Genomic DNA, 14,959 nt, shown 5'->3' with positions numbered 1-14,959 from the left:
CCCAGCCTGGTACCCACTGAATGACTAGGACACACACAGACACAGTTGTTAATCACACATCTTTATTTCTCTGAGTGTATCTGTGAACTCCAACATTCTAAAGCAAACTCTCATACATTGTATTCTAGTGATTACGTCACACACTGATATGGAGTCCTCAGGGAGCCATAAAGGTTCCCTTCAAAAACGTGCAAGACAGTATAATGTGTTGGCTTTGCCTGTGTCCTATTTGACCTTGTCAACATGAGAATAAAGGATACAAGTTTAATAAAACCAGGAGTTGTCTAATTTGGAGATTTAATTGATGAATGATAATATGTTGTTTGCTTGGATAATTTCAAATGTTGTGTCGTAACTCACTGAGTGCTTCTCCCACTTACTTTTGTTTGACACAAAACATGGTGTGGTAGGAGAGCAGACGGTTTAGTTGCACTCAGTTATGTTGGAATTTATTCAACTATGATGGTGCCCAGGAAGCAGCAGGAGAGGCATCTAACTGAAACTTTCCTAGTAAATAAGTCACATTTACAATTTGCCTCCAAGATGGGTAATAGTAAAAACTGTTATTAACAGCTCTTAGGAAAACAAAAGTGTGGTATGAACCACCATATGCAACCATGTCATTGTAATCATTAGTAAAAGTAAAAAAAATTCTGGAGTCTTTTGACAACATGACTCAGTGAACCTTTACCAGCCATGATCAGTGCAAAACTGTTTATAAATCGGCTTAAGTCAACGCTTACTGTAAAGCACTACTGTTGCTGTCAGGTACCATGTAACTGGGTTGTGTTGTTTAACTATTATTTCAGTGGACCCTGCTATCTCTGGGCTACCCTTTTCGATACATTGGGGGTCATTCTGACCTTGGCGGACGGCGGAGGCCGTCCGCCAAGGTACCGCCGTCAGAACACCGCACCGCGGTCGAAAGACCGCGGCGGTGATTCTGACATTTGCCCTGTGCTGGCGGGCGGCCGCCAAAAGACCGCCCGCCAGCCCAGGGCAAATCAACCTTCCCACTAGGATGCTGGCTCAGAATTGAGCCGGCGGAGTGGGAAGGTGCGACGGGTGCAGTTGCACCGTCGCGTATTTCAGTGTCTGCTGGGCAGACACTGAAATACTTTTTGGAGCCCTCTTACGGGGGCCCCTGCCGTGCCCATGCCATTGGCATGGGCACGGCAGGGGCCCCCAGGGGCCCCGCGGCACCCCCTACCGCCATCCTGTTCATGGCGGGAGAGCCGCCATGAACAGGATGGCGGTAGGGGGTGTCAGAATCCCCATGGCGGCGGAGCGCGCTCCGCCGCCATGGAGGATTCAGACGGGCAGCGGAAAGTCGGCGGTACACCGCCGACTTTCCGTTTCTGGCCGCGGCTGAACCGCCGCGGTCAGAATGCCCCGCGGTGCACCGCCAGCCTGTTGGCGGTGCTACTGCCGACCTCCGCCATGGCGGTAATTACCGCCATGGTCAGAATGACCCCCATTGTCTTTTGACATAATCATTTCATGTGCCTTTTTAGGGTCGAGCGCAAGGAGCTCCGTCCCTTGTGTAATCTCTCTGTGGGCTTTTAACCATGCCCATGTCACGCCCAGCAGTTTAATTGGTTTGTGGGCTTGCCTTTTAAAATTGACTTGATTTGCATGCATAGCTCATCCCTTTTCCTTTGTTTACCAGCCTCAAGTGCACTGACCAACTACTGAAAACATACAAGGCTCCATGTTTTCTGCATGGTTTCTGGACTTCTTTTTCTCTTTATTTCCTAGGCAGCGCGATCCCGCTGGGTAGCAGTTGAGCGCTTCGCATGACATTGATCCTGTTACATGGATAATTACAATTTTGCCGATACATTTCACTGTGAGCAAACGTATGTTTCATTTTGTGTCTTTTTTGCTCTCATGGCGGGTGTTGGCTCGCTTATGTGAAACTGTTTTACATTTCATTTTCAGTTTATTAAGCAAGAAAAGTCCGGTTAGGAGTTCAGCTTTAACACAAGCACACGTGAGACCCATTGCATTGCAAATGCTTGTTTTATAAGGTCTTGCTATTTAAGATTCAGAATTGAACCTGACACCTCAATACTCCAGAGTAAGAACTTACTATTTCCAAAGTGTCGACTCTTTCAACTATTTTCAAACTGCCCCAGAAGTTTGTTCACGTGATCCATGCAGATGTACCTTGTTTGTCATTCACCAGACATACCCAATTCATTTCACATATGGGATGTTGTTCATCATATAATTGTGTGGTCCAGTGACCGCTGCATTTGCTTTCCAAGTGCCTTGAGGTGTAGTGTGAAAGATTGTTTGTGAATTGCATACAATGGGACTAGTGAAATAGGGGCTTGCAGTCAGTGAATGGTGGGTAATCTTTGCTTTTGATCTTTGTACCTACTCGGAGAGCCAGTTTGGAAACCAAAATCAACTATGAAAAAGAATGTAAAACTATCCTCTACTGCCTTCCATTTTGTTTCCTTGTTTATTTCTCGCCTGTGCTTTTTTTTTTTTTCTTTTTTTTTTCTTGCCCCTATCTGTCCTTGCTGCCATAATCCCTCAGGAGCTGGAGACAGAGGTTGTGACCATCGAGCTCTCGAAACTAGCCTCCAGTGGCACCACCCCCTACTACCAATGAAGAAATGCACCATAAGATAAATGCAAATAGGTTCCTGCCTTCTCTCACTTGCTTTGAACTCTTACTTTTTTTTTTTTTTTTTTTTTTGATGTCTCCACAGAATCTGTATATTTGATGTCAAGAGACTGGAAGGACTGGAAGACTGTGGCTTCACCAGGGTGTGTGTGGTGACCTCCATACTTCCTGCAGTTCAAAATGCACCCAGCCTTTAATCAACAAAGTCTCAGGAATGCCAGATGGCTGAGCTATTTCTGTGTCCTGTGACTGTTTTCAATTAAATACGTTATTAAAATCTTGTAGACGTCTTGTATTTTCTTGTTTTTCCGCTATTGAACTCCAGAAAACACACTTGAAGGTAGGTTGGTGATTTATAGGGTTGGGTAATTTTTAAAAGGGAAAGGCAGCCCCTATTATTATTATTTTTTTCCTAGCACTTGTCCATCTGACTTGTGTTTTTTTTTTTTTTTCCCCCAAAACCCTGTTAAGTTTTGGCTGCCGTAATCAAACAAAAGCTCCAGTCTGCAAATTGCCCCCGACATCATTGATGTTCTAGATCAAGTACAAGTGAGTTCCACATCCTAATAATTTTTGCCCAGTCGGTGTAGAGGTTATTGCAGAATATTTTCCTTATCTTGTTCTTGGGTCACAGTTATCAGGCCACGTTTGCTGAAAATGACTTGCCCTAGCTTTAACTGCCCCTTGTAAATCAATGTTTGTGCTTTTGAGATGTATTGGTGTTTATATATCTTTTTCTATAACTCTTGTGCGGCCTAAATTGCTTTCTTGGTGGTTTGCTGCGTACTGCTAGTGCTTTTCACCATTAAAAATACCTATTAGATTGACGTGGCCTCAGTCGAGTCACATAGGACGAGGGCCTTTGACATTGAATTACAAGAAAAAGTGCATAGGAAAATCCACACAGTACAAGTGCAAACCGTTAAGGTTTATTTAAAATTCAAATCATTCCAAAAAGCAAAAATAGTTAGTTCAAATTAAAATGCTAATTTTCAAAATGCAAATAAATTGGAATCAGCATAATAGTGACTGAGCCCTGTGCTAGTTAAATGGCTAAGACCAGATACAGTCCTCGAAGAATACAAGAGTTGAGAACCCACTTAGGTAATTTTTTTAAATTAATGCTGAAAATGCTGGTCACAGAAAGGCAATAAATAGTCCTTCAAATTCTGATATTTTGTTCAAATCTGTTTATTGATTCCAAGCTTTAATAATGTTCTGAGGATAACATGAAAGAAAAGCTGACACATGTTTCGCCCCACGTGGTGAATTCACCCAGGGCTTTTTCAAGGCATCAGGTTACTCATCGATTTAGGTTCATTTTATAATTGTTGAAAATCTAGGTACAAAGTACAGAAATCCTGGGAATAATCCCGGAGTCGAAGTTGCGGTATCAGCAGCTGCAGCTTCGACTCCGGGACTATCCCCTGGATTTCTGTACTTTGTACCTAGATTTTCAACAATTATAAAATTAACCTAAATCAATGAGTAACCTAATGCCTTGAAAAAGCCCTAGGTGAATGCACCACGTGGGGCGAAACATGTGTCGGCTGTTCTTTTGTTATCCTCAGAACAATCTTAAAGCTTGGAATCAATAAACAGATTTGAACAAAATATCAGAATTTGATGGACTATTGCCTTTCTGTGACCAGCATTTTCGCATTATTTAAAAAAAATGACCTAAGTGGGTTCTCAACTCTTATATTCTTCAAGGACTATTTACTCTGGGGAAAACTGGTCCAAACCCCCACTTGATTACCCACTGTCTAAACTCATAATTTTGAGCATTTGTCAAGGTAGGGAGCATTGGATTTTGACTACTTATATAAGACCAGATACAGTCTAGCAGAAACTATAATAATGCTTTAGCAAGAAGACAGACCTGAAGTCAGCACAATTTAAAAGCAAGGACAAATCCTATTAAATCCATAAGTATAGTGCCAAAGAGACGTAGGCCCTCATTACGAATTGCCTGTCAAACTCTTCCCACCTTCAGACTGCCTGTGCTGCCTGAACCCCGCCGGCCCTATTAGGAATTCACCACAGGGCCGGCAGGTGAAAACAGCATAATTCAGGCAGTGGAATGCGCGAAGGGGCTGTGCATGGGGGCTCCTGCACTGCACATGCCAAGTGCATGGGCAGGGCAACCTCACCCCCCCCCCCCCCCCCCCCCCCCCCCCCCGCAGCCCCCTTGGCCCACATTCTGCCAGTCTTTCCTTGGCGGTGCAAACAGCCGTGCAAAGTCTGGTGGTATGGTGACTTGTAATCCCCAGGGCTGTGCTGCCGTGGAAGATGAAAACCACTGGGACTGGCTGCTGGCTTCAGTGGTCCAACCGTGGCGGCTCTGCCACAGTCATAATATGGTGGTCCCACTGCCAGCCTGTTGGCGGTGGGACTGCCACTGTGAGTCTGGCGGTCATGCAACCGTCAGACTCGTAATGAGGGCCATAATAAGTAGAAGTCTCAGTAAAGTCTCTTAAAATTAAATAAAAATGTAATAAGACCTGCCTGAAGTCTGCCCTTAAGGAGAGCAAACGAAAAGCCTGGGTCACAGCCCAAATACATCATGTTTTATACCTTTTCAAACAGAAAAAAAAATCCTACATTCAAGGTGATGTGAAACTAAAGATCATCCAACAGTAAAACAGAAAATACATCACATGGAAAAGAAGAACAAAATCCTGCATGAATAATAAGCAGTAACCTTTACCCTAAAAACTAGTGAATAGCACATAAACACACATTTGCAATTACATATGCAACCTCAGAGGAAATTGCCTTTAAAAAAAAAAAGTTATGGTTAAGCTATGATCTTTCCTTGAGGAACATCCAGAACAAGAAAAAAAAAAACATCAAATTTGTTACGCCAGATTAGGACTGTAAAACTGCTTGGACTAGGAATATTTCCATAAAATTCTGTTGCACACATTTTTATTTGGACCGCATAGACCGAAACCACATTATTAATGTGGAGTCTATGACAAATGACAGTGGATTTAAGGCCTAGTTATGTCTGTTATAAAAGCTTTGCTGTGTCACAGAAAGGACATTTCCATCAGTTGCAACTCATTCATGTTAAGTATACACACTTGGGGCCTTATTACGACCCTGGCAGTTTGAAGACCGCCATGGTCGTTGTGGCGGTCTGACCGCCACCAAAGGGGTGGTGCGACTGCTTTATGAAGGTGGTATTGTGGTAGTTGTGCCACGATCGGACCACCAGGAGGGACTGGCGGTTCTAATCCTTAATCCCTGGGGATTAAGGCCCCCCCCCCCCCCCCCCCCCGGCTTTTACATGGCAGTAGCACCTGCACTGCTTATGCACTTGGCATGGGCCCCCATGGCCAGCCCCCTCGCGCTGTTCACTTTGGAGGCAGTGAACAGTGCGATGAGCGCTGGTGCACCCTACACACTGCAGCATTGCCGATGGCTCAATTATGAGCTGGCATCAATGTTGTTGGCTGTTTCCCACTGGGCCAGCAGGAAACTCTTTATGGGGACTGCGGGAAGGCGGCTTCACTGACGTCAACCTGACCATGGGAGTTTTGTGGACAGCCTTTTCCATCCGCCAAACTCATAATGATCCCCTAAATCTGTTAAATTCACTTCTGCAGTCTCCCAAACCGGGTTATGAGGTCTTCCCATTGGAACTGGATTGCTAAGAATGCCATTGGATAGTATGGTTGAACGGGTATTTTCAGTTGGCTTATGTGGGATATGCTGGACCATGTGTATTAAGTTTTGAATGGAGTGGTGAAACATAGCATGCCTAATGCTGTTGCACATAGGGTGTAGAAGACAGTATATGAATAGAAACAGTTACACATGGAGGTACTGAGCTTTAGGGTGAACTTTATTAAATGTTGAACCTTTTTCCTATTGATATGCATCATTTCAGTCCTAAACATCAAAGGAGCCATCATAATGGAGGTAATTTTACCCTACTGAGCCACATAGGATTGACCGGATCAGCCGGTTCATGGTGGCCATTAGCGAGTCAGGAAAAGGGAGGAAGGCAGAAGTTTGGGCCGAAGGACCGTTTCTTGCCCAAATAGGAAAGACGCCAGTAAGCTCCCTGCCGTGTTCCTGGATGCAAGGGTGGAGAGTTTAAATAGGTTTTGAGGAGGTGGAAGGGGGCTAAAGCCTATGCCCATGATGCACCTGGTTGTCCCTCCAATAGGCAAGTGCAGTTTTTTTGTGTGGGGAAGAGGGAAAAGCTTGCTGAAATTCTGTAAGAGTTTGTGGTGAAGGAAAAAACACATGGAATGAACAGAAGCCGTGAATGCTTTGCTGCTTGGAAGACCAGCATTGGCAAAGCCAATAGGTCTTGCCTATTAGAGAGCTGTTGGCTTTCTCAGTGTCTTTTAGCTATATATCCATACACACATGGATGCATTTTTGTAGCTGGCAGGGCAGGAGGCAACACTGAGGGAGTGAGGAGGTGTGTGTGGCAACATTGACAAAGGGGAGTGGAGTGAAGTTTTGTTTGGGGCGGGAGAGTGCAGTTCAGTGACGGCAGGCATTGGTGTTGTCATGCCACATGTTTATTTTGGTTATTGTGGGTTGGGAGGTAACACAGAGGTTAATTCTCTTAGGCTATATGGACAATGGATGGTGTGAGGGGCAGGGGTAAGCAATAGCACAGACAACAGTGGAAGGAGGAAGGGCAGATGGGGACAAGCTGTGACATGGACAACAACAAAGGGAGGGAAGGTGAATGGGGTGTAAGTAACATGGAGGGCGGACAGCAGCACAGATAAGGAAGGGGGAGGCAAGTGGGAGGTGTGCACAAGGGAGCTAGCTGAAGAAGACACACTGGTAGAGTGCTTAAACAAATAGTAAAGACATAGCACCTAAAAAATGAGCAATAGAAGTAATGTTTCTAGGCTCCAGGGAAGAGAAAAACACAGGAAGAGCAAGAAGCCCTGTGACTGCTGACCAAAATGAAGTAAGCAAACGAGAGCAACCATAATGCTGAGCAATGGGTGTGCTCTAAGCTCACTGTTTGAAAACAAGTTACCGAAGAGGCAGCACATTCGTAGATAGGGTGAGCCCTAAAAAAGCCCTAAAAAACAGCAGCCATCAAGAAACTGAATCCACGGTCTACCGAGCCAGTACTAATAAATGGTAATCTCTCCCAAAGTAACTGTGCAAACAGTTATAAATTGTAGCAACGGTTTACAAAGAAATAAGCAATTAATTATTGTAATTAAATAACTGCATTTAAAGTGCTGGCTACACTTTTGTTTGCTTTCTAGGTTGGAAGAATTTCACAGAGATTGGTTTCAATATAGAAAGTCTCAATTTACCTTTGTCCGTGTGCCATAAGTAGTATAGCAGTCACCAGAGAAAATAAGTAACATGTTGTGGGAATTAAACCAATAAAATAACATGCAGTTAAAAGTAAAGGTTTTATGGCACACATGTTTTATGTCAAACATATACTCTGATTTAGTGTGGACATCCAGTATTGTTTTAAGAAATAATTACACAAAAAGAGAATTGAGAGGGGGAGGTGGGAAAGACTCATATTAGGCCTACTAGTAAAGGCCTGTGGTGAGACTGGATGTTGGGATATGATTGGGTGAGGATTCTTGGTCTAAGAAGTAGTGTCTTTTGAACTGGTGTTGAATCCAGATGCCACTGTGATTCTTTGCACACTGGAGGTAAGAGCTCAAGCTATGCAGAGGTGTGCATCAAGGCTGACAGCAAAATTACTGTACTTAAAAGTAGTTAAGCTACAACTCCGTTTATATGCCCAACTTGAAGATATCGGTTACCTAGTGTTAAAGCAACTGGTGAGAAAAAATCCAAGTAGCTATGTTATGGCTGTCTCTTCTCCTGACTGAGACTGGGACCAGTGTGACATCACTAACCAGGTGACAGCAAGGGTATAATAAAGAAGCAATAGGTGATCCACGGGAAAAAGACACAAACTGCACAATACTTTTTTTTTTTTCTCTCCCCTTCCCACCCTCCATTTTTTTGTGTGGATTTGCCAGGTGTGTGATCCTCTTCTGATGTCTTGCTGTGGCTTTGTTGGACCTGGTTACCCTACGTCTGCATCCTCCAACCCTGGGCACGCTGCTGAGAGAGCTGATACGTCTGATGTTGCCTTCAGTCCAGTCCGGCCTAAGTGACCGGTGCCATGTTAAATACAAGAGCAAATGTGGGCAGAAAAAAAATGGAGTCCATTGAGATGCTGTTGAATACGAATAGTCTCTTGCCCAGTGAGCTGAAAGTATTGTTTGCTATTTGTACCAGAATTACTAAAGTTTTATACTGGTCACTAGAAAGTCCACAGCACTCATCATGTCCACTGACGACATTTGAGACATCTGAACCAAGGAGAAACGCTGACCCGCATCCTGCTCAACCTCTCCGCTGCCTTTGAGACTGTCTCCCACAGCACCCTAATCTGAAGGCTCTGTGAGTTTTGCATACAAGGTTCTGCTCTCCAATGGACCTGGTCCTTTCTCATGGGAAGAACCCAAAGGGTCAGGCTGCCACCGTTCACATCCGAGACGAAGAAGCTGATTTGGGGTGTCCCACAGGGATCGTCCCTCTGCCTCACTCATTTGAACATATACATGACACCACTCACCAACATCAACTGATCACAACATATCACTGTCCTCTCCTATGCAAATGACACCCAACACATCCTCTCCCTGATGGACAAGACAAACACCACCAGACCCAACGTCACCAACTGCACGACCATGGTAGCAGACAGGATGTGAACCAACTGTCTTAAGGACAGCGCTGACAAGACAGAAGTACTGGTCTTCAGCAACAAGATCACCCCATGGGATTCCACATGGTTGCCATCAGAGCCAGAACCAATACGTGCAGACCAGGCAAGAAATCTAGGAACCATCCTAAATTACAAACTCAAGTCAACGTAGTGTGTACCTCGTGCTTTCACATCCAACGAAACCTCTTCAAATTGTTGTCCCAGAACATCAGAGAGACTGTCACACAAGCACTCATCACCAGCAGGCTGGACCATGGCAACATTCCCTAATGTGAAAGCGACTCCTACACAGACTCCAGACCATCCACACAAGACTCATACTTGACCTCCCATGCCATACCCACATCACTCTGCACTTCGGGAAGTTTGATTGGATTCCACATTCAAAAGCGCAGCCCATTCAAAATTTTCATGCATGCATACAAAACCTTATACAGCACAGGACCAGAATACTTGAACAGCCATGTACACTTTCCCCCCAACCACCAGACAACTTCTCTCTCTCTCTCACACTCTCTTTGATGATTTGTGCACTATACAAACCAACATAACATTTCAAAAGCTATACTGTTGCCTGGATATTATACATTACTGTATGTTACACACGTGCTAGCCTGAAGCTAACAACCTACATCAAAAACAGGTGCTACGCTTAAGCTTTGACTTCGCTACACCTGAAATTCAAACCCTGAACCGGAGGTGATTGGTGAGGTTGCAGTAGCACCGCGCCTTTGATTCCTATAAAGCAATTCAAATCACAAGGCTTGCATAGTTGCCCTAGAGCCTGAGAACTGTTTAAACAAACTATCACAACCACATAGAATCACATTAAGAGGCGTGATGATGTGACTTGTGAGAAGAGATGGAGAAACGGGGGGCTATGTATAGAGAAATAACACTGAGATGAGACTGAAAGAAACCGAGGTGCCAATCAAAGATTACATGTAGGAACATTCAAAGTGACAAGATGAGGAGACTGGAGACTTTAGAGGCATTTAAAGAACACTGAAAAGAATATGATCTGGGAGGATTTGATGTAAGTGAAAGAGGCGTAACTAAGAATATAACAATGTGGATCGAGAGTGTAGTTAAAGATTCAGCGAGGAGATAGGAGCAATATTCATGCTGTGAGAAGATGAGAGAAATGGATATTAGTTATGTGCAAAGGAAGCAAGGGCACATTTTATTTTAAAGTGTATAGGTATGTGCAATAGAGGAGGCATGGGCTTAGCAAGAACGATCATGCCGTAGTTAGCCACTAAAGAATACAATAGGAAAACACAGGAGGAAAGGGAATGGACGGGGGCAAGAATGGGAAACAAAACGGAAGAAAATACTTTCAGTTTTGGATGGGTTAAATGGAGAGAATGACATGACATCGAAGACTGGCAAAAGAGAGACAGATGGAGTCATTCAGTGAAGAATCATTTTGGAGAAAATGAAAATCCTAGAGTCATTTAAGGTAGTATTACCAGGATATCTCAAGAGAAGAAACGTGGGCGTTAACCCCTTCGCTGCCAAGCCTCCACTTTCCCCCCCTCAGGTGCCAAGACTGTTTTTTGGGCTATTTGAGGTAGTTTGCGCTTGGTCTCTTATACCTTTTTGTCCACATAAGCTGCCCATTCCAATTTTGCATCTTTTTTCCCCCAACATCCTAGGGATTCTAGAAGTACCCAGAGTTTGTGGGTTCCCCTGGTGGAGACCAAGAAATTAGCCAAAACACAGCTAAACTTTTGTTTAAAAAAAAAATGGGGAAAAAGGACTGCAGAAAAAAGCATGTGTTTTTTTCCCCCTGAAAATGGCATCAACAAAGGGTTTGTGGTGCTAAAATTACCATCTTCCCAGAATCAGGAACAGGCAGACTTTAATCAGAAAACCACATTTTTCAACATAATTTTGGCATTTTACTGGGACATACCCCATTTTTACTTTGTTTTTTTTTGTGTGCTTTTAGCCTCCTTCCAGTTAGTGACAGAAATGAGTGTGAAACCAATGCTGGATCCCAGATGGCTAAACATTTCTGAAAAGTAGACAAAATTCTGAATTCAGCAGGGGTCATTTGTGTAGATCCTTCAAGGTTTTCATGCAGAAAGTAATGGCTAAAATAAAAAATAAATGAAATTGAGGTGAAAAAAGAGCCATTTCTGTCCACGTTTTCTTCTATAACTTTTTTCAGCTATGGCAGATTTTTTAAAGCAATCTACCATTACGTCTGCTGGACTCCTCTGGTTGCGAGGTTATATAGGGCTTGTAGGTTCGTCGAGAACCCTAGGTACCCACAGCCAATAAAAGAGCTTCACGTTGCAATGGGTTTTCATTGTATACCGGGTATACAGGAATTCATTTGGTGAAATATAGAGTGAAAATAGGTATCAAGGAAACCTTTGTATTTCCAAAATGGGCACAAGATAAGGTGTGAGAAGCAGTGGTTATTTGCACATCTCTGAATTCCGGGGTCCCCATACTAGCATATGAATTATAGGGCATTTCTCAAATAGACATCTTTTTTACACACTGTCTTACATTAGGAAGGAAAAAAACATAAAGAAAAACAAGAGGGCAATAACACTTGTTCTTCTATTCTGTGTTCCCACAATTCTCCCAATAAAAATGGTACCTCACTTGTGTGGGTAGGCCTAGTGCCCGCAACAGAAAATGCAACATGGACACATCACATTTTTACATTGAAATCTTATGTGTTTTTTTAAAAGTGCCTAGCTGTGGATTTTGGCTTTTAACTCAGCCGGCATCTCTGGAAACATACCAAACCTGTGCATTTTTTAAACCTAGACACGTAGGGGAATCCAGGATGGGGTGACTTGTGGGGCTCTCACCAGGTTATGTTACCTAGAATCCTTTGCAAACCTCAAGATTTGCCAACAAAAACACTTTTCCCTCACATTTCAGTGCTGCAAATTTCTGGAATCTGAGGGGAGCCACAAATTTCCTTCCACCCAACATTCCACCCAAAGTCTCCAGATAAAAATAGTACTTCACTTGTGTGGGTAGGACTAGTGCTGTAACAGGAAATGCCCCATAACACAACGTGGACACATCACATTTTCCCAAAGAAAACTGACTTGTTTTTTGCAAAGTGCCTAGCTGTGGATTTTGGCCTCTAGCTCAGACGGCACCTAGGAAAATCTAGCAAACCTGGCCATTTCTAAAAACTAGACACCTAGGGGAACCCAGGATGAGGTAACTTGTGGCACTCTCACAAGGTTCTGTTACCCAGAATCATTAGCAAACCTCAAAATTTGTCAAAAAAACACTTTCTCCTCACATTTCGGTGCTGCAAAGTTCTGGAATCTGAGGGGAATCCATAAACTTCCTTCTACCCAACATTCCCCTGTGTCTCCCGATAAAAATGGTACCACACATGTGTGGGTACGCCTAGTGCCCGTGACAGGAAATGCCCCAAAACACTACATGGACACATCAAAATTATCAATAACAAAACTACCTATTTGCTTTTTTTGGTCCTTGGCTCAGCAACCATCTAGGAAAACATACTAAGCCCAGACATTTCTGTAAACTAGACACCAAAGGAGTCCAGGAAGATGTGACTTGTTTGGATTCCCCAGTGTTTTCTTACTTAGAATCCTCAGCAAACCTCAAATTTAGCACACAAAAAATCAAATTGTTGCCACATATCTGTGCAGGATCACCGCACTGCACAAATTACCTACCACCCAACGTTCCCCCTCAGTCTCTCGATAAAATAAAAATGATACTTCACTTGTGTAGGTGGGCCAAGTGCTTGTGACAGGAAAGAGCCAAAACATGTCGAAATGGAGGGGGAACCAAATCGGGTCCAAAAGGACAGTTTGAAAAAAAAAAAACCTTTTAGGCTGGCAAGTGGGGCAGAATTTGTATCGGTATTGATGCAATAATGCTGGGTGGAAGGAATGTTGTGGATTCCTGCAGATTCCGGAAGGTTGCATCACAAAAATGTGGGGAAAAATGTGTGATTTCAAGCAAAGTTTGAGGTTTGGTGGGCATTGTGGGTAAGAAAATGGTGCGGGGTACATGTGAAGCACACCACCCTGGACTCTCCCAGATGTTTAGTTTTCAGATGTTTATAGTTCTCGTAGATTTTTCTACTTGGCAGCATCCAAAAAGTGTAGCCCTCACCATTCCAAGTGGGAGGATTTGAGTTAGCCAAGCTCTCATGGCCCAAATGTAAAACTAAAAACCAAAATAATCAAATGTTGTCCTCTTGCTTGTCATTAGGATAAGATCTTTTAGTGTGTGAGGGGAGCTAAAAGACTGTTACCCCCTTCAGTCGGGTGGGGGCATAACCATGCCCATACTGGTTGGTAGCCACCACCCGCCATTTTTTACATTTTGTTTAATTCCCTGGCATCTAGTAGGCTTACTGCCCCCTCTCCAACCCCCCGGGGAGTGGATCGTGGGTACATGCCACAGCTGCCCACCAGTGGGCAGAACAACTTTGTCCCCATTTATTTTGGGGTGGGGGTATGGCCATACCCCTACCTTCATTGTTCTGAAAAAATTCTTCCCTGGTGTCAAGTGTGCTTTCTGCCCCCCCATGGGGTTAGATGGTCCTTGCCAAGACAGGCCGATTTGCCCCCGAGGGCGGCAGAAATGGCCAACAGTAATGTGTTTCCATGGGGAGCGATCCTTGCCCAAGGGGCTGCCCCCCCCAAAATAAAACACACACACAGACACACACTAATCCCTGGTGCCTAAGTGGGCAGATTGGCCTAATAAAAGTAGGCTGATCTGCCCCCAAGGGGGGCAGAAATGGTGTAAAGTAAATTTGCCCCCAAGGGGAACGACCCATGTCTAAGGGGTCGCTTCCCGTGCGTGAAATAGGCGCAAAAAAAAGCCCTGGTGACTAGTGGTTGCTGCCCCCCCTTGGGGGCAACTTGGGCTAAGAAAATAGGCAGATCTGCCCCCAAGGTGGGCAGAAATGGCCTAAAATAAAATTGTCCTCCAGGGGAGTGACCCTTGCATAAGGGGTCGCTCCCCATCTTAAAAAAAAAAAAAAGAATCCCTGGTGCAGAGGCCGATCTGCCTCCAAGGAGGACAGAAATGGCCTAAAATAAATTTACCCCGAGAGGAGTGACCCTTGTGTGAAATTGGCATTTAAAAAAAAAAAAAAAAACGGTGTTTAGTGGTTTCTGCCCCCCTTGGGGCAGATTGGCCTAATAAAATTAGGCAGAACTGCCCCCAAGGGGGGTAGAGATGGCCTAAAATAAATTTGGCACCCAGGTAAGCAACTCTTGTCTAAGGGGCCGCCCCCTCCTGTAAAAAAATTAAATAAAAAACGTTTCCCTGGTGCCTAGTGTTTTCAGCCCCCATGGGGGGGCGGATCAGTCGAATTAAAATAGGCTGATCTGCCCCCAACTGCAGAAATGGCCTAAAAATAAAATGCCCCCCTTGGAGAGCGGCCTTGCCCAATTACTAAAAGTAAACAAACTCCCTGGTGTCTAGTGGGCATTCCTGCCGCACAATCACTGTGTGATCGTGTTGCAGGAATTCTCAGAAAGACAGGAAAAGAAAAGCCTTTCCTTTCATTTGATGTTTCTCTGATCTCC

General features: G+C 44.2%; 1 protein-coding gene across 3 annotated transcripts in view; it reads left to right on the top strand.

Annotated features, from left to right (window-relative positions):
• Window positions 1-2,922, top strand: part of LOC138246201 (zinc finger protein 271-like) — a 59,996-nt gene extending 57,074 nt beyond the window's left edge. For 2 of the 3 annotated variants that reach the window (XM_069200543.1, XM_069200542.1), the window contains one exon: window positions 2,724-2,922. The gene's annotated coding sequence lies outside the window, so the exon portion shown is untranslated. Of the gene's footprint in view, window positions 1-1,758; window positions 1,860-2,723 lie in introns of all 3 variants that reach the window. The other variant, XR_011194239.1, reaches the window with a different exon arrangement.
• The last annotated feature ends 12,037 nt before the right edge of the window (window positions 2,923-14,959 follow it).

This window comes from Pleurodeles waltl, chromosome 7 (assembly GCF_031143425.1).
Source record: "Pleurodeles waltl isolate 20211129_DDA chromosome 7, aPleWal1.hap1.20221129, whole genome shotgun sequence".
NCBI classification, from domain to species: domain Eukaryota; kingdom Metazoa; phylum Chordata; class Amphibia; order Caudata; family Salamandridae; genus Pleurodeles; species Pleurodeles waltl.
Note: the sequence above shows the minus strand (reverse complement) of the source record. Positions and strands in the feature narration are given on the sequence as shown.